At 39.1% G+C, this 19,719-nt stretch overlaps 1 non-coding gene across 1 annotated transcript; it reads left to right on the forward strand.

Moving 5' to 3' along the window:
- The first annotated feature begins 17,879 nt into the window (after positions 1–17,879).
- On the forward strand, positions 17,880–17,983 carry LOC112753668 (small nucleolar RNA R71). The gene has a single exon (XR_003178042.1). It is a non-coding gene; the product is annotated as a small nucleolar RNA R71 (small nucleolar RNA).
- The last annotated feature ends 1,736 nt before the right edge of the window (positions 17,984–19,719 follow it).

Genomic DNA, 19,719 nt, shown 5'->3' on the forward strand with positions numbered 1-19,719 from the left:
TCTCTCTCTAACTTTTCAGAATCTAATTTGGGCAATTAATCACTTAATTAACCGGTTGATTAGTTGCAGTTCTTACATTTTCAACCTTCTTCCATGCATTTCTTCACCTGTCATCAACCAACACATACATCAAAGCCTTGCTAAAGTCATGAGAATTCTTATCATTCTTAGCACACAAGTAATCGTAGCATAATTCTCATGAACTTGCATCAAATTAACCATGATTGAATGAATCTAGGCATACATGAATTTCTAACACAATTGCTTACGTATAGCTCAAGAAAGTGCTTAAAACCTATTAAAAACAAAGAAAAAGGCTAGTGAAACTAGTCTAAGATGCCTTGGCATCAGTTCTTCTCCTCTTTCTTTCATGTTTCAATTCGCGCCGGCATTGCTTTTCAGATATGAAATTGGTTCGTGCATTTACAAATTTTAGGGGTTTTTTTAGCGTTGTGCACAATTTGGACTAGCTCTTTCCCCGTGAGCCCAAAGCCACTAGCTCTTCCTCACCGCGGTGGCCCAGCGTTCCACTGTCACTAGCATCACCGCACCCTTCTTATTCCATCTCCCTCTTTGCTGTTTGAGAAACCAAGAACAGGGCAAGACCCTGTTTTACTGTGTACCCACCCTCTGCCGCTGCCGATACCCAGCGCCACCACTAGGCCCCACCGTGTTGCTCCGGCCATTCACTCATCATCATCAATCTTTCCCTTCCCTTCCTCTGTTCCAATTCCATGCTTCCCAGTTTCTTCTTTCATCTCATTTGATTTTATTTCTGTTTGATTAATCTGGTTTAGCTCATTCTGTTTAGCTTGTTTAGTTCAACTAATTTAGTTTAGTTGAATTAGGTGGTTAGAGAATCTAGACTGGTTAGTGGATGTAGGTTTTGTTTTGTTTACTGCTGCTGTTCGAAATGGATTTGTCTTTCCTCTGAATGTTGCCCTAGATGAAATTATTTATTGTGCTATTTTAGTGTTGAATTCTAGACTTGTGATTGCTGTTTATTGTATTTTTGTTCATTGTCCAAAATAGATGCTGTGAAAGTGTTATTGTTTCATTAATTTTTCTTGGTTTGTTGTTGCTGAGTGTTGCTCTGCTTGTTGCTTGGTCCATATTATATGAACTGCAATGATTTCAGTTTGTGGAACTGGTTAAGTCATATGAATTCTGTTTGTTGCTTGCTTGAACCTAGGAACATGCTATTTACTGCTGCTGTTTAATAAGTGTTGCTGCTTCATTCCATGTGTTAGCAACTCGTTTCCTTGTTGCAATTCTTTATGCTTATTATGCATTCATGCTCATTACATCCTTAATCATTGGCTGCTGCTGATTTCTCAATTTGCATTTCCTCTTCTGCTCACTTCCTATGCATGCATATATGATGTTGATGAATTTAATTGTTAAAGCATTCATATGAAATTTGATTTGATTGATTGAGTTTGGGAAATAGCCAATTTACTGCTGAAATGCTGCTGGACTTTTCCTAACCTTGTTTTATTAAATGATATTGTTTTGTTTGGTGCAACAAGATTCTATTTAACAGATTTCTGTGTCAAAAATAATCTTATTTGCTAAAGGGTTTTGGAAATTTCCGCACGAGTCTCCTTACAAGTCTTAGTCAATTCTTTAATCTCTTTGCTTGTTTTATCTTATATGTTATTTTTAAGCATTGAACAATCTTTGATTGAGTTTCGGTTTGACCATAAACTCTTTTTTGCTTGCTCTCATTTAAATTTCATTATCAAGGTTCACCTGCAAATTGATTTTGGTAGTGATATTTTTTCCTTTGTTATAGCTAGGTTTTTATGATAAGTGACTATATTATTCAGAATTGGTAATTTCAATTATTTCACCATATCTGATTCCTGTGTGTATTTTTGCTTGTCGTTTACATGAATTTTTTGATGTATTATTTGATCGAAAATAGAAAATTATGCTAGAAACTAATTAACAAAGTAATTTTATTATCCTTTGTGTTTTGCAGTAAAAACCACTAACAACACTGAAGCTATTGAGAGAGAAGAAGAACAAGTTTGAAGAGGTTCCGCTATTTTGGCTTTGCTCCTTCGTCCCTGCTGTTGCCTTCATCTCTGCCATTCCCTACTCAGTCTCCTCTGCCATTAGTCACTGATTTTGCAGTTTATTGGTTAGTTTCAAGGTGTACTGCAGTTCCTATGTTTTTAAGATTTCTATGTTGTTTTCAACCAAGCATGGTTTATTAGAGGGATAACTTCATTTACAATAATTATTATATACGTGCTTCCCCTGCTGCCACAAGGAAATTTCGTCAAGATAGTGTGGTTGGTGAAGGTTGTAACGACCTAATTTTCAATATGTCTAGATCATATCGAAAACTGAGCGCTACCAATTTGTCTTCCTAATTATTATCTATTATTTATCATATGAGCCTGATTCGTTGTTAAAAGCATAGTTAATTTGTGAGGTGTATTTTTTTTTGAAAATGTTTGGATTAATAGGGAGAATCATTTATAATCAATTCACAAATAATAACAGATAAAACAGTTATAAACAACCACACATAAATACATCACAAGTAGTTGACAACATTCGGTGATTCAGCCTTTATTAGAATATAGACTGTTAGAACACCCCTAGATATAGCTAAATAATATCTATATACATGTATATACATACAACATCCCAGGTCCTTACCTGTTCAAGAGGTCCCTAAGCTGGCACCTAGGCTAGCCTAGACTCTATATTCACCTAGTCCCTCTAAACTACTAAAGCGAGGGAAAGTACGTTCTAGGTCTTCAAAACTCAAGTCAGGTGGAACATCATCAAAAGATAGGACAACATCTACTACTCCTCTGCACGATAAGACTTTTCCATAGGACGTCTCTCTGGTACCTCATAAAGTAGCCACACAATAGGAATCTCGTACACAGGATTTAGGTTAAAGTGCGCATACGAACGCGGTGCAGACGTTGGCTGGTCTCACAGTATATACATATAATCAGAGAACAATATTCACCCTAGACTCAGAAGACTATCTAGAGCAGAATCTTCTTCTTGCGAACGGTCATCAGCGAACTATGGTAAGGTACTCTTACTTCCATCTGAAGGGGGAAGGGAGAGAGAAGGGGTAAGAACTGGGGAGTTCTTAGTAGGGTCGGGGTTATTTGTTACGTTCATTAATTCTATGTTGTTTAGCAGACTATTAGCAGAATACAAAGAAGTAGTAATTAGAAAACACAGATAAGTAGAGAAGATAGAGAAATTAGATAGCAGAACACAAATAGAAAAATACAAGAAAATAACACAAGCGCAGAGAATAGAATACAAACAAGGAAAGCATACATTCATACCACAATCATAACAAAGGAAATGCGCAACCAAGTATGATGCATGTCTAGCCCTAGCGCAGGTAATGAGCTCATCTGTCGGTTTCTACCCGCTCTCGACGTAACCCGAAGTAGCTAAAACAGGTATGGTTTTCCAGTCAGCATAGGTATAGTTCTCACTAACCGACGTATGCGTCATATCCTCTGTAAGCAAACTCTACCTTACAGGTGGCGGCATTCCAGCCGTGTATGAAATCATATTCTCTGTAAGCAATCCTTGCCTTACAGGTGTGGCATTCTAGCCATGTATGAATTAATATCCTCTGCAAGTGATCCCAGGTTATCAGTTGCAGGTACAGCTCTCAATAGCTGTGTAACACTGGAAAACATTCTGTGGTCGTACAACTATCTATCTGACTGCCTTCACGCAGCAGATCATTACATAATCATTCTCATTATCATCATTCATCATCATTCTCATTATTCATCATCATTTTCACATTCTTATGCAGTACCTCTTTCTTTCTCTGTTCAATCATACTGTACAAACTTTACATCTTTCACTTTTACAATATCCTGGCTCAAACCATTTCTCTTTATCATATTATTCTTTTCTCTTTGTATCTCTTTACCTTATTCTGGTTACTCTGTGCTCTGTGTTACTTTATTCTGCTCTGATTTCTCTGTTTAACATGTGTATTTAAAGCTTATGTAAATTTCGGTATGAATAGTTAGCCTGTCCCAGGTATAGGTTCATTAATTCTATACTGAAACAGTTTAACTTTTCATATAACACCTAACGCTAGTCGCAACTCAAGTACTAACTAAGTTGCCCTAGTTCGTTCACTAGTCTTTGTCTGTTTTTCTGTCATTAAAATTTTACAGACTTTTTCTTTGGTTTTTATCTTTTCTTTAACTTTTTATCTTTCTTTATCTTTGCCTCACTATCATGTTACTACCACTCCCTAAATGTTTTATGAAGGTAATTATGAGATTCTGCAATTAAAGTTGTCTTTCTAAAGCTTTTACCAAAAACTGCTTTTTCCGCATTATTTTATTATTTTTATTAAAATATTATTTTTAATTAAATATTATTATTTAATATTTTATTATTATTTATTATTTTAATACTAAATTTTCGAAAATTAACTTACCTTTTACTTTTAACCTTTAAAATTCACTTTTTACCACCCGTAACTTTTAATATTTCTACTTTTACCACCCTAACTTCCAGAAATTACCACATAACCCCTTAAACACCAAAAATTTTACTTCCTTGCCCTTTCTAAGATCTAAAAGGTGTTCTTCAATGTTCTTCACCACACTCAAAGTGTTCTTCGTGTTCTTCGTATATTCTTCAAATTCTCTCTGCTTTTACCCGTTTTTCAGTATTTTCAGCAACCGATTTTTACCAAAACTCAAAATAAATTTCCAGCCACTAAAACCCCATCTTTTCTACATGATTTTAACACAAATTGAACCTCAATTTAAGCTCTAGGGTTTCGTTTTCCAGCAGCCACAAGAACACACATTCATAGCTTGAATTTCATCAAATTTCATCAAATTTTCACCAAAATTTCAACAAGAATTACTCATACAAACAATCAATTTCAAGCACAGCCAAACCATATCATAATCACAAAACTCAAACACAATCAATCAAGATTAAATTCGTCAATCCCTACCTGGTTTTGCTGCTCCTAATTCGGTTAAACTTTCAGGTGGTCCTTAAGCACTTTTTCCTCCTAAATCACATCAAGAACAACTTTAAATCCAAAAACTCTCAACTGACCAAATCTCACTCAGTATGTTAGGAAGAGATATCTCACCTTAGGCTTGCTGGAAATTCACGTTTCTTGGCCCTCAAGTCAAGTTAAGCATGATTCCTAAGGAAGAACATCAAGAAAACACATGTTTTGCATGGTTTTCCTTGAAAACCGAATTGAAATGGGTGGGAGACAGCCATCTCACCTTATTTCCATCCTTGATAAGTTACATGGTTATGTAGAGGAAGAAGAGAGGATCATTTTGTTGAAATCGGAGTTTTGATTTGAGTTTTAGTTCAGAAGAAATCAAGCTTTGAAGATTAAGTGTTCATGAAAGTTTCTCTCTTTTCTCTCTTGTTATTTTCGGCCAAAATGATGAAATGAGACAGCCTTGGAGGTCTTGGGGTGTAAGGTGAGTTGTGATTGGTTGGCTTGGAGGTGGATTAAAATAATATTAAAATATCTCTGGTGTACAACTACTAAAACTAGGTGTATCGGAACACTCGTAAAAACATTTCTAAAAATTATTTTCTGAGCTACTAGCATAAATGACACTAGTAACATATTTATTATGAGAATAAAACATGTATAATGAGGCCTTAGCATTGCTAAATTCATCAGAGAGTGCTGGTGCTAAGCTGCACCAGTAAACCGTAAACCCGGTTAAACCGATTTTCTGTTTTTAACAAAAATAGACCAGGTAACCTTATAATGTCATTCAAGCATTTTCTAATACTAATATAATGATAATATTATACTATTATCTTTCTCCTCTCATGAATCGAGTCCGATTCATCAAACAGAGACTATTTACGAAAATCAAAATCAAAACTGCCAACCGATACGGTTCAAAAACAAGGTTCTTCGCGATTGCATTATCGAGCTTGCCTCAGAGGAGGTTCTAACTTAAGGATGACATAATGAAAATGAGGATTGAGATGCTTGATGATATAACAGAGGTGTTCCCTTTACTGATCTTCCGGAGAAATCCGTACTTTCAGAAAAGATCTCATGTACTCGAAAATCAGGGTTCTTACATTCTACCCTCCTAAAAGAAAATTTTGCCCTCAAAATTTCAGTTACATGAGAACAGATGTGGGTAATCAGCTCTCATCTTATCTTCCAATTCCCAAGTGTGCTCTTTTTCTCCTCTTGGTTCCCATGCTACTTTGACTAAGCGAACAGTCTTGCCTCTTAGCTGCTTATCACTTCCTTCTATGATCTGAACTGGTGATGCTTGATATGTCAAATCATTTTATAACTGTACTATTTCTGGTTGTGAAACCTGACTTTCATCGGGAATATATTTCTTAAGTTGCGAGACATAAAAAAAACATCATGAAGGTTTGATAAATAAGGAGGAAGGGCTATTTGATAAGCTACTAGACCGACTCTTTTAAGTATTTGGAAAGGTTCTATGTATTATGGGTTAAGCTTTTTAGTCTCAAGGGCTCTACCTATTCCAGTAATCAAAGTTACTTCTAGAAAGACATGGTTTCCCTCACTAAACTCTAAGGGTCTACGTCTATTATCGGCATAGCTCTTTTGACGGCCTTGTGCTGTCTGGATCTTCCGACGAATCTCCTTTATCTTCTCAGTAGTTTCTTACACTAAGTTTGGACCTAAGACACTAGCTTCCCCATCGTCATTCCAACACAATGGTGTCCGACATCTTCTTTCGTAGAGAGCTTCATATGGTGCCATCCCGATACTTTATTGGCAACTGTTGTTGTAGACAAATTCGACCAACAGCAAATACTTATCCCAGCTGCTTTGGTTGTCTATCATACATAATCGTAACATGTCTTCTACCGTCTGGATTGTTTGCTCTGATTGTCCGTCTATCTGAGGATGGTATGCTATACTCATGTAAAATTCTGTTTCCAACGCTTTTTGAAAAGCTCCCCAAAATCTAGTAGTAAACCTCGAAACTTGATCTGAGACAATTTACGAAGATATCCCATGTAGTCGTATGTTTTCTTGAATATATATTCGTTCCAGCCTTTCTAAAGTATAGTCAACTCGAATCGAAAGGAAGTGCGCTGACTTTGTCAACCTGTCCACAATTACCAGATGGTATCGTGTCCCATTGAGGTCCTTGGCAATCTCGTGATAAAATCTATAGTAATCTGCTCCCATTTCCATTGTGGTATTTCTAAGGGTTGCAGGGTTCCTGACGGCTTCTAATGTTCCACCTTCTCCTTCTGGCAGGTTAAACATTTTGAGACATAATCAGCTACTTCTTTCTTTAAGTCCGGCCACCAGAACATTTGTTTCAAATCTCGATACATCTTTGTCACTCCAGGATGCATAGAAAATCTACTTTGGTGAGCTTCATCAAGAATCTTTTATCGCAATTCTCCAGAGTTAGGCACACAAATTTTGTTCTTGTACCTCTATAGGCCACTATGATCCTGTCTCACAGCTTCTGCAGCTCTGCAAGCAATGGTGACATCCGGTGTGGTGCTATGGAAATCGTTTCGATTCCAGGTACTAGTTCAATGCTGAATTCTATCTCTCGCTGAGGAGAAAATACAGGTATGTCGTCCAAGAAAACATCAGGAAAGTCTTTCACCATTTGGATTCGTTCTAAGCTTAGTTCACTGTCATTCGAGCTAGCCACTAATAGAACGTACCCCTTATAATCCCTCCCGTCTAAGGTAACTCTTACAGAATTCAGATATAAGGTGTGGGACAGAAATGGTTTAGTACATAGACTATCAGATGGAATAACAGCAATTCTTTTAAAATAATCAAGGAAAGCATGATACTTAGATAACCAATCTAATCCTAAAATAACTTCTAAACCACATAGAAGTAAACAGATTAGATCGTGTATAAAAGTCCTGTTCCTAATAGCGAATGGTACTTGCAGGCACACTAAACTGGTCAAAACATTTTGGGATGCAGGTGTATGGACAATCAAGTAAAAATTCAATTTAAAGAAATATAATCCTAACTCGTAAGCAATAGTTAGAGAAATAAAGAATGCGATGCACCTGAATCATACAGTACAGTTAGAAATCGATTCTTGACATAACACTGACCTTGAATGAAGGCGTTCGATTGCACAACATTGTCAATAGTGATAGCAAACACTCGTCCTTGTTGCTGGGTTCTAACTGAATTTTGAGTAAATCCCTTCGGACAATCCTTGGCAATATGTCCAAGTTCTCCACAAGCATAGCAGTTAGGTGATCCAAACTGGCAAGACCTGTTATCATGCTCTTTTCTGCATTGCTTACATGCAATGTTTATGTAAGCCTGATGGGCTCGTTTACCATTGCCTTGCCTTACTTTACCTCCATTCTTACCCGTACGGCGAGCAGTAATGTTACCAACTTGTAGGTTCTTATGCTGTCGTATGCCACGCGCTTTAAAATGCACCCATCTCCCAACTGCCTGATGATTGCCAAGACGCCTTGGTGGAAATCCTTGGCGACTCACCTTGGCCACAGTCACTTTCTTAATACATTCTTTCACTAACTTGCTCTTGTTGACTAATTCAGCAAAATTATGTATCTCCAGCGGAACTATTGAACTCATCAGATCATCACGAAGGCCTCCTTCAAACTTCAAGCACTTCCATTCTTCAAAGTCAGCAGGATTAACCTTGAACTTAGGCGGATTAACCTTTAGAAAGGTCGCAAAGGTCATAGGTCTTTCAGGATGCCCTAAGTTATTCTCATCATTCCCATTTCTCACTCCAAGACGTTCAACAGCCCTAGCCGCTATTACCGCGGCTTCACGCACTACCTCAGCCGCGTTGTTCATGGTAGCCATAAACGTTTCCTGTTCCCTTTCGTAGTTAACATTAGGAATTCCTTCCTGTACGCCTCGTCTCCATGAACCCATTGTAGTCCTGTTCACACCAAACAATCATTGCTAAGGTGATCAGTCTTAACACTTCAAGTCTAGTGTGAACATTCCCAAAATGAAAACATAGAAACAATCATTCAACATATATCACTGGGATATCCTATACGCATGAGACACACAACAGAGTATGCAATGAAGCATAGTCAGTCCACTCCCCAGGCTCTACTGGGAACGAACTGCTTTGATACCAAATTGTAACGACCCAATTTTCAATATGTCTAGATCATACCGGAAACTGAGCGCTGCCAATTTGTCTTCCTAATTATTATCTATTATTTATCATACGAGCCTGATTAGTTGTTAAAAGCGTAGTTAATTTGCGAGGTGTATTTTTTTTTTAAAACGTTTGGATTAATAGACAGAATCATTTATAATCAATTCACAAATAATAACAGATAAAACAGTTATAAACAACCACACATAAATACATCACAAGTAGTTGACAACATTCGGTGATTCAGCCTTTATTAGAATATAGACTGTTAGTTAGAACACCCCTAGATATAGCTAAATAATATCTATATACATGTATATACATACAACATCCCAGGTCCTGACCTGTTCAAGAGGTCCCTAAGCTGGCACCTAGGCTAGCTTAGACTCTATACTCACCTAGTCCCTCTAAACTACTAAAGCGAGGGAAAGTACGTTCTAGGTCTTCAAAACTCAAGTCAGGTGGAACGTTATCAAAAGATAGAACATCATCTGCTACTCCTCTGCACGATAAGACTTTTCCACAGGACGTCTCTCTGGTACCTCATGAAGTAGCCACACAATAGGAATCTCATACATAGGATTTAGGTTAAAGTGCGCATACGAACGGGGTGCAAATGTTGGTTGGTCTCACAGTATATACATATAATCAGAGAACGATATTCACCCTAGACTCAGAAGACTATCTAGAGCAGAATCCTCTTCTTGCGAACGGTCATCAGTGAACTATGGTAAGGTACTCTTACTTCCATCTAAAGGGGGAAGGGAGAGAGAAGTGATGCGGGAAAAACTTGTCTCACAACAAATCTCCCTTCGGCAGGTGTACCGAATTTGTCGTCAAGTAAAAACTCACAATAGAGTGCGGTCGAATCTCACAGGGATTGATTGATCAAGCAACTTTAATTAGAAGAATGTTCTAGTTGAGCGAATCCAGAATTTGGGTTGAGAGTTGCAGAAATAAAATGGCGGGAATGTAAATAACAGAAAAGTAAATGCTAGAATTAAAAGACTGAAAGCAAATGACAGAAAGTAAATTGTAGAATTGTAAATGGGAATGGGGGATTTGCTCATAAAAGTAAATGGCAGAAATTAAAGAGAATGGGTAAGATCAGAGATGGGGAGTTCATTGGGCTTAGGAGATGTTGTAATTCTCCAGATCAAGTTCATTTTCATCTCTTCCTTAATCAATGCACTCATTGATCTCCTTGGCAATCTTAAGTGATTGAATTACAATTTCTTGCAATTCAATCTCTCAAATCTTGATCAATAGCCAATTCCTTGGTCAATTGCTCATGAGAAGAGATGAAGTATGGTCACTGATTATACCACATGCATTTCCTAAATCAAGTATTGAGAGGGTTATAGTCACATACCCATCCAAACCCAATTTGGTCCAGCATGAGAAAGCATTTCTAGCTTGATCTCTTCATTCCTCTTTCAAGGTTTAAAAGAGATCCAAGTTTGAATAGCTTCTCTTCCAAGATAACTACTCAATTGGATGAAGATCGAAAGCTTTCAAGTAAAATCAAGAGAAAAGATAGAAGAAGAATAATGAAAATTATTATTGATCCATCAAATTACAACAGAGCTCCCTAACCCAATAAAAGGGGTTTAGTTGTTCATAGCTCTAGAAAATGAAAACAAAGATGGAGAATACATCGTAAAACTGGAAAATGCAGAGAAAGTAAAATACAGAGAGTAGTTCTCTTTTTCCAGCCTCCAGAACTCCTTTTACAATTCAAAGCTACTCCTATATATACTACTCTTCTCAGCTTCTAGTTTACTCTTCAAGTCTTGGGCCTTTGGATCTTGAGTTTGAAGCAGTTCTTTTCTTCATTTGGGCTTGGCTTTACTTGTAGAGAGAAAGTGCTAAGTGGGCAGAGACTTCAGCTCAGGGCGTTAGGGGTGTTAACATTTAGTGAAAGTATAAGTTCGAGAACGTTAGTGACACTTAACATTTTCACTAACGTTCCAATGTACCACTTGGCCTCACGTTAGAGCCCACGTTAACTAGGTTAACATGGCTTCTAACGTGGCCTTGCCAACCTTCGAGAACGTTAGTGACAGTCAACATTGTCACTAATGTTCCAATGTGCCCCTTTGCCTCACGTTAGAGCCCACGTTAACTAGGTTAACATGGCTTCTAACGTGGCCTTGCCAACCTTCGAGAACGTTAGTGACACTCAACATTGTCACTAACGTTCCAATGTGCCCCTAGATCTCACGTTAGAGTCCACGTTAACTAGGTTAACGTGGCTTCTAACGTGGCCATTCTTAGCCATCCCAACGTTAGTGACAATGTTGAGTGTCACTAACGTTGGCTCATCATTCATTCCTCATCGTTAGCTTCCACGTTAACTAAGTTAACGTGGAAGTTAACGTGGTTCCTTGGGGGGTTGTGTGGTTGCTTCCAACGTTAGTGACAATGTTGAGTGTCACTAACGTTGGCGACAACTCTCACTTCTTACGTTAGCTCCCACGTTAACCAAGTTAATGTGGGAGTTAATGTGGTGTGTTGCATACTTAGGCCAACGTTAGTGACAATGTTGAATGTCACTAACGTTGGCTTCTCTTCCCCCTTTAACGTTAGAGGCCACGTTAACTAGGTTAACGTGGGCTCTAACGTGGCCACTCATGAGTGTTTGCCAACGTTAGTGACAATGTTAAGTGTCACTAACGTTGGCTCAATTTCCCTTTTCCACGTTAGAGTTCACGTTAACTTAGTTAACGTGACTCTTAACGTGGGCAATGATGGCTATGAGAGTGTTATTGGCAATCACTTTTCTCATTAACCTTGCAAGTTTCCTCCCTTTCCTTGCTTCCTTTGGTCCTGAAATCAAGCAATAGAGTGAATCAAAGTTCTAGTCCAAGTCATGGGCAATGCAACATACAATTTGTCACTAAACTTATGCAAAATCCTCATGAAATAATTTAAAATGCACAATGTATGCTTGAGTCAAGGTGTAAGTGAATATCTACCTAAAACTAGCTTATTTCCTAAGGAAATGCATGAAACTAACCTAAAAACAGTAAAGAAAAGGTCAGTGAAACTGGCCAAGATGCCCTGGCATCACAACACCAAACTTAAAGCTTGCTTGTCCCTAAGCAAGTACTGGAACAAGAGAATGATGAATGGAATATCCAGAGGAGTGAGTCATTCTTGTGGAAGTCATGTTACTGATTTTATGGTGGTTTCATGCATAGCAACTTAGGTTCATTCCATTACTGGCTTTTAGACCTTTATCATGTCCCTAAACACTTACTTTGTTTATATCCCATGAGACTTTTATTCATTGATCCTTTTATTGTTATTTCAAGGGTTATTTGCGTTATTTAGGCTAAGTGCTCTGTAAGGGGGCAACTCTTTAAGATAAGTTTTCAGCCAACACTCCCGAACCAGTTGGTTCAAGGTGCTAGGTGTTGAAGCACCCCTAAGGACATACCCCCTCAAGTCTCTCCCCCATACATACACACCACAGGCATATAGTTTGTTTATTTTCTTTTCTTGAGACCTTGGTGTCCAACACCTCTTTGGGTTACTAAATGCTCTGTAGTGAGGGTTACTCTTGATAGTGGATTTTCAGCTGATAATCCCGGGTTAGTTAACCCAAGTTACCAAGTGATAAAGCACCCCTGAGAGCTTATTTATCCAAGTAGATCCCTTACACAGGAGCACCACAGACACTTGTCTCAAGGTCCAAACCATTGGTGCCTAGCCTTATTGCTTACTCTTTTTCTCTTGTTTTTCACTTCCATTTTCCCTTTTCTCTTATTAGGATCTTGTCATATACTCAGTCTCATGGGTATATCCAAAGTCAAGTATTCAGGATAGATAGTTGTCCTCCTAACCTTGTGGTTGAACCAACTTAGCTAACTTATGACTACCCCAAAGATTCATGAATGCACTTCCACAATATGAACTCCACTATGGTCTTTTAAAAACATAAACCTTCTCTTCTTCATTTGATTCAAAAGGAACAAGCATACAAGTAAGTTAAGTAAGGATGCAGTGACATAAAGACTAGCATACATAGACCTATTCAATACCACAAACTTAAAAGACATGATTGAAAAAGGTTTAACATAACATGGAAGCAAGTTCTATTTTATACAAGATCTTCCTTATTTTAAGACATAGAGAAAGATGGAACAAAGAAGGAACTCCACCACCTTTTACTGTTGTGGATGTCCATGCTATTTTCCTTGCTTGTCCTCCTTGTTTCCTCTTGCATTTCCTCGCATCCTGCCAATCTTGCTTGCTTCCAATCCTCAAGTGCCTTCCTTACTGACTCATGACTCTCTTCCACCCTTTGTCTTTCCTTTCGTGCTAATTCATCCTTCATTTCGTCATACTTGGCTATTCCTGGATGCAATACTGGCAGCTGTCCCACTAAGTAGCCGAGTCTGGCTTGAGTGTTTATATGATGTCCTGTTTGGCTCATGTAAACTCCTTCTGCGAATGCCCTTTGCTCGTCCAATAGTTCTGCCTGTTCTATTTGTCTTCGATGCATCTCATGTATGTATGCCCCTTGATGCGCGTGGATGTTGATTAGCCTCTGGGTGGATTCTTGTTGCTCATTTTGCCTTTGTTCCATCCTGTTGAATGCTTCTCCCCATTGTTGTCCTTGGCTTAGTTGTTGTTCCATCATTTGCCTTTGCCACTCACCTTGCTGAGTCATCCATCTTGAAAGTGTTTCCTCTTGCTGCCCCATCATCTGTAGTTGAAGCTCTTTCTGTGCTCCTTGGCTTTCCAAATATTGTCTAGATAAGCCATCAATGGCCTCCTGCAATTGGTGCATGTCCAAGGTCTGTTGTGCTTGACCCTCTAAGACTTGGCCTTCCACTACTTGAGGGGCTGTCCTCTTCCTTTGCTTCCGTTGAGGCAGGGGGGATGCTGCAGCGTTTATCCTTCGGACCGTTATTGGAATGCCTTCCTTTATCCAAACGGGGTCCTCATCTTCAAAAACCACCCTAGCTTTCTTGCATATTCGGTAAATAGTGCTGGGGTAACCTAATGTTCCTCTTGAGTCGCTTTTCTTTTCCATCTTTCTAATGCCTTGAGCTATGATCTCATGAACTTTGATTTCTCCTCCCTTGAGTATATAATGCACCATTGTTGCTCTCTCGAGATTCACCTCCGAGTTGTTTGCAGCTGGGAGAATAGACCTCCTCACTAGCTCGAACCACCCCTTAGCTTTAGGAGTGAGGTCTGTTCTCTTAATGAACTTTGGTTTATTTCCTGCACCCCTTTCCCAGTCAGCTCCTGGTACACAAAGGTCTCGTAAAAGCTGGTCATAATTGGGGTTGTTGTCCAATCTTAAGTGGTAACTTTCTTCTTCAAACGGTATAGACCGTAGCTTCAATGCCCTCATTACACTCATGGGACCAAAATCCACCATTGTTTCTCTCACAAAGCTTGTATATGACTCATCTTTCTTATCATATCTGACTGCATTTGCATAAAATTCTCTTATGAGATTTGCATTCACTTTAGTGACCAGGTCAGTGAGGAGCTCCCATCTTCTCCTTTCTACCTTCTCAGTGATTTCAGGGCATTCAGTCTTCTTAACTTGAAACCCCAGCTCATAGATGATTTCTTTATCAACCATCCACCCATATTGCAATGCATGATGCAAGCTTCTAAATCTCTTCTCATCATATGGGTGTTCTTCCATGGGTTCCTTTCCCTCCCTTCTCTTAGAACTTGAAGATGCCATGAATGATGATTAATATGTGAAGGTGGTAAGGTTGTGGAGACTTTTGGTTGTTTAGGGTTTTATGGCAATGAAGAGAGTGGGAGGAGGAACGTTTATAATCAGATAAGGGGTGTATTGTACCGAAATGAAGAGTGGTGAAGGGTGTGTGATGACAATGAAGGGTGGTACGGACAAGGGTCATTTATATAAAGAGGTTGTGAGAGAATGGAGGGTGTAGATTGATGAAGTGGTCACTTGATGGACGGTTAGGGTTATGCATGGCTAGAAGCCAAGGATCATCACTTTATGATGGGGATTGCTCGGTCTTCTAGGGGTTCCATTTTATCCAATGTTGCATGGCAACATTTTCCAATGTATTCCCTCTTTAGAACAAGTGTGTAACCCCTCCTCTTGTGGTGTCCGAACCTTCTTTGTTTGATTGTCCAATCTATCCCTTTCTATACTCCTTTTCCTTTCCTATAAAGATTTAAAATAAGGAAATTAATATCATAAAAAAAATTCAAACTCTACGGCTAGAATACAAGGGAAGAAAGGATTTGATTGTTTATTTATGAATTCCAACTAACTAAATAACTATTGGTGGGTCCTTATATGCATTTTGGTGGCACCATGGGGTGACACCAAACTTAGTTTGAAGCAATGTGATGAAAAGTTTTGTTCAAATCTCCCAAGACTAGCATGCATCTTGGTTTGCTTTGAACACCAAACTTGTTCTTCACTATATACTACATGATAAAGATTTCACCAAATGTTTGTCAAGTTTGGGTTGAAATTCATAAACATTGATTTATTCATCATTTTAAAAACATATAAAACATGGGTTGCCTCCCATGGAGCGCTTCTTTAGCGTCACTAGCATGACGTTTTTCCTTCATCAGGGTGGTTGGTAGTGCTTAAAATCCTCCCCTCTTGCTGTGGACTTGTATCCATTGGTTGGATCAATGATCTCCACATGTTCCAGGGAAAGAACTCTGTTGATAGTGAAGACCTTAGGTAACTGAGATGGTACAGTAGGGAGATTAGGGGGAATATCTGGGAAGTAAGCTGAGACAACTCTATCCCCTGGAGAGAAGTTTTCCGTAGGGATCTTCTTGTTCCTCCATCTCCTTGGTACCTTCTTCTTTGTTTCTTTTGAGGTTGCCTTCCCCTTGGTGACCTTTTTTTTCCAAGGAGTTGTGATGTTGTCTTCACATGCCTCTAGAGGTTTAGGTTCCTCCAACTTTTTCTTGAGCTGTGGCAATTGCTGTTTTCCTTGTTTATCAATTGAGGGGGTTTCAGAATGAACTTGCTGTGCTTCAGTGCTTGTCTCCTCCTTCAGTGTCTCTTTATCGTTTGTGCTTAGTTCCTTGTCCTCTTGATCTGTTTCTTGTGAGAGTTTGAAGACATTAAAGCTGAGTCGTTCATCATGGATTCTCAATATTAGCTCCCCTTTCTCTACATCGATAAGTGCTCTGGCCGTAGCTAAGAATGGTCTTCCCAATATGATTGGGTGAGTGTGACTCTCTTCCATGTCCAGAATGACAAAGTCTGTTGGGAGAAAGTATTTCCCAACCTTTAGCAACACATTTTCCACCACTCCTATTGCTTGCTTTTGAGTTTTGTCAGCCAGTCTGATGATTACATCTGTGGGCATTATCTCATTAATCTGCAGCCTCTTCACCAGGGATAAAGGCAGTAAGTTGATGCTGGCCCCCAAATCACATAGTGCTCTATCGAACATAGTTTCACCTATGGCACAAGGGATGTGAAAACTCCCTGGGTCTCTTCTTTTTGTAGGCAGCTCAGGTTGAATAAGGGCACTACATTCCTTGTTCATCACTATAGTCTGGCCTCCTTTGAGTGAGCTTTTCCTAGGAAGAAGTTCCTTTATATACTTGATGAATGCAGGCATTTGTTGAATTGCCTTGATGAATGGTATGTTTACATGCAGAGATGCAAACAAGTCTAGGAACCTTGAGTATATTCTCTTTCCCACAGCACCATTGAGCAGTTGAGGGAAGGGAGCATAGAGCTTCAGCAACTCTTGTTGTGAAATTTCTGGTCCTTGGTGATTTCTATCCTCCTCCTTTGTTGAGTTGTCTTCAGGTTGTTTGCAAAGTTTGCCTTGCTTGTCTTCAGTCTCTTGATCACTCGTAGTGACCATTTTGCAATCTTCCCATCTTACTTTCTTTGCTTCTCCCTTGGGGTTTTTCTCCGTGTCACTTGGGAAGCTATCAGTGGGTTTGGAAATCTTCTCAGCTAAATATCCCACCTGGAATTCCAGCTTCCTAATGGTCTCCCCCTGGTTCTTAATATTGGCTCGCACTTCCTCTTTGAACACCTTATTTTCTTGAATCTCTTGGCATATTCCTTTAAGTAGGGCTTCAATCTTAGAGAGCTTGTCATCAATTGATGGGTGATTCGGAGCAGATGTGCTATTTTGGTTTTGATAAGCATATGAAGAAGTGTTGTTGTGGGGGTGTTGAGACGTCCTCTGTGTGAATTGCTGGTGAGCTGCATTGTTGTTGGAGTTGTAACGTCTCTGGTCTTGGTTTTGATCTTGCTCACTTTCCCACCCAAAGTTTGGGTGGTTTCTCCATCCAGGGTTGTAGGTTTTGGAGTATGGATCATAGTTTTTCCTTGGTGAATTCCCAATGTAGTTGGCTTGCTCCTAACTCCCCTCTGCTTCTTCATTCACTCCTTCTTGGATTGTTGATGAAGTGGAGATTGCTGCTACTTGGTTCATCTCCATCTTCTTGGTGAGGTCAGCCAGCTGCTGGGTAATGAGCTTGTTTTGGGCCAACAGAGCATCTACATTGTTTAGCTCCATTACTTCTCTTGTGTTCCCTCTTTCGGAAGCATAGAAGTAGTCATTCTCTGCTACTGTTTTAATAACATCTATGGCTTCCTCAATGGTCTTCTTCTTGTTCAAAGATCCTCCAGATGAATGGTCTATGGCCTTCTTTGACTCATAAGAGAGCCCTTCATAGAAATTGTGCAGCTGCACCCATTCGTTGAACATGTCAGGTGGACACCTCCTTGTTAAGTCCTTGAACCTCTCCCATGCTTCATATAGAGTCTCACCATCTTGTTGCCTGAAAGTTTGGACCTCAGCTCTCAGCCTATTGATTCGTTGAGGAGGGTAAAATCTTGATAAGAATTTGTTCACCACGTCTTCCCAAGTTGTCAAGCTTTCCCTTGGGAAAGATTCCAGCCATTTGGCTGCCTTGTCCCTGAGTGAGAATGGAAATAAGAGCAGTCTATAGGCGTCAGGATGAACACCATTAGACTTCACTGTGTCACATATTCTCAGGAAGGTGGTTAAATGTTGATTGGGGTCTTCTTGAACACTTCCTCCAAACGAACAGTTGTTCTGAACAAGGGTGATGAGCTGTGATTTAAGTTCGAAGTTGTTGGCATGGATTGTTGGCTTTTGGATGCTACTTCCATAATTGCCTGGGTTTGGATTGATGTAAGAGCCCAAAATTCTTCTATCCTCCCTAGCATGATTTGCTCTACCTCCTCCCCCATGGTTGTGATCTTCTTCTTCATGATGGTTTTCCATGTTGTCTTCCATGTTTGTTTCAAAGAATTCCTCTTCTTCCTCAGCACCAACCACTTTCTTTCCTCTTGCCTCCCTCCTTAATCTAAGGAAGGTCCTCTCAGGTTCAGAATCGAAGGAAGTTGAAGCCCCGCTTCTTCTCCCTGTCATACAACCATCAACTGCAAGCAAGAAAAGATAGGTGCAGAAAGTATTTGTGTCAGAATTATTGTTAGTTGTGGGTGATGCAATATATCAAACAGTTAGTGGGTTGGCAAACAGAATTGAAAATAACAAAGAAGAACAAAAGAGTAGAGGGGGAAGGGAAGAAGTTTAACTAAAACAAAAAGTAAATCACTCAAACAGAAAATGAAATTCACAAAATAAAAATGCTCAATCTAGTGATCTTCCAATTTAATCATTGTTGATGCACAATCAATCCCCGGCAACGGCGCCATAAACTTGATGCGGGAAAAACTTGTCTCACAACAAATCTCCCTTCGGCAAGTGTACCGAATTTGTCGTCAAGTAAAAACTCACAATAGAGTGAGGTCGAATCCCACAGGGATTGATTGATCAAGCAACTTTAATTAGAAGAATGTTCTAGTTGAGCGAATCCAGAATTTGGGTTAAGAGTTGCAGAAATAAAATGGCGGGAATGTAAATAACAGAAAAGTAAATGCTAGAATTAAAGGACTGGAAGCAAATGACTGAAAGTAAATTGCAGAATTGTAAATGGGAATGGGGGATTTGCTCATAAAAGTAAATGGCAGAAATTAAAGAGAATGGGTAAGATCAGAGACAGGGAGTTCATTGGGCTTAGGAGATGTTGCAATTCTCCGGATCAAGTTCATTTTCATCTCTTCCTCAATCAATGCACTCATTGATCTCCTTGGTAATCTTAAGTGATTGAATTACAATTTCTTGCAATTCAATCTCTCAAATCTTGATCAATAACCAATTCCTTGGTCAATTGCTCATGAGAAGAGATGAAGTATGGTCACTGATTATACCACATGCATTTCCCAAATCAAGTATTGAGAGGGTTATAGTCACATACCCATCCAAACCCAATTTGGTCCAGCATGAGAAAGCATTTCTAGCTTGATCTCTTCATTCCTCTTTCAAGGTTCAAAAGAGATCCAAGTTTGAATAGGTTATCTTCCAAGATAACTAATCAATTGGATGAAGATCGAAAGCTTTCAAGTAAAATCAAGAGAAAAGATAGAAGAAGAATAATGAAAATTAGTATACATCAAATTACAACAGAGCTCCCTAACCCAATGAAAGGGGTTTAGTTGTTCATAGCTCTAGAAAAT

The sequence above is a fragment of the Arachis hypogaea genome, chromosome 15 (genome assembly GCF_003086295.3).
Source record: "Arachis hypogaea cultivar Tifrunner chromosome 15, arahy.Tifrunner.gnm2.J5K5, whole genome shotgun sequence".
NCBI lineage: Eukaryota > Viridiplantae > Streptophyta > Magnoliopsida > Fabales > Fabaceae > Arachis > Arachis hypogaea.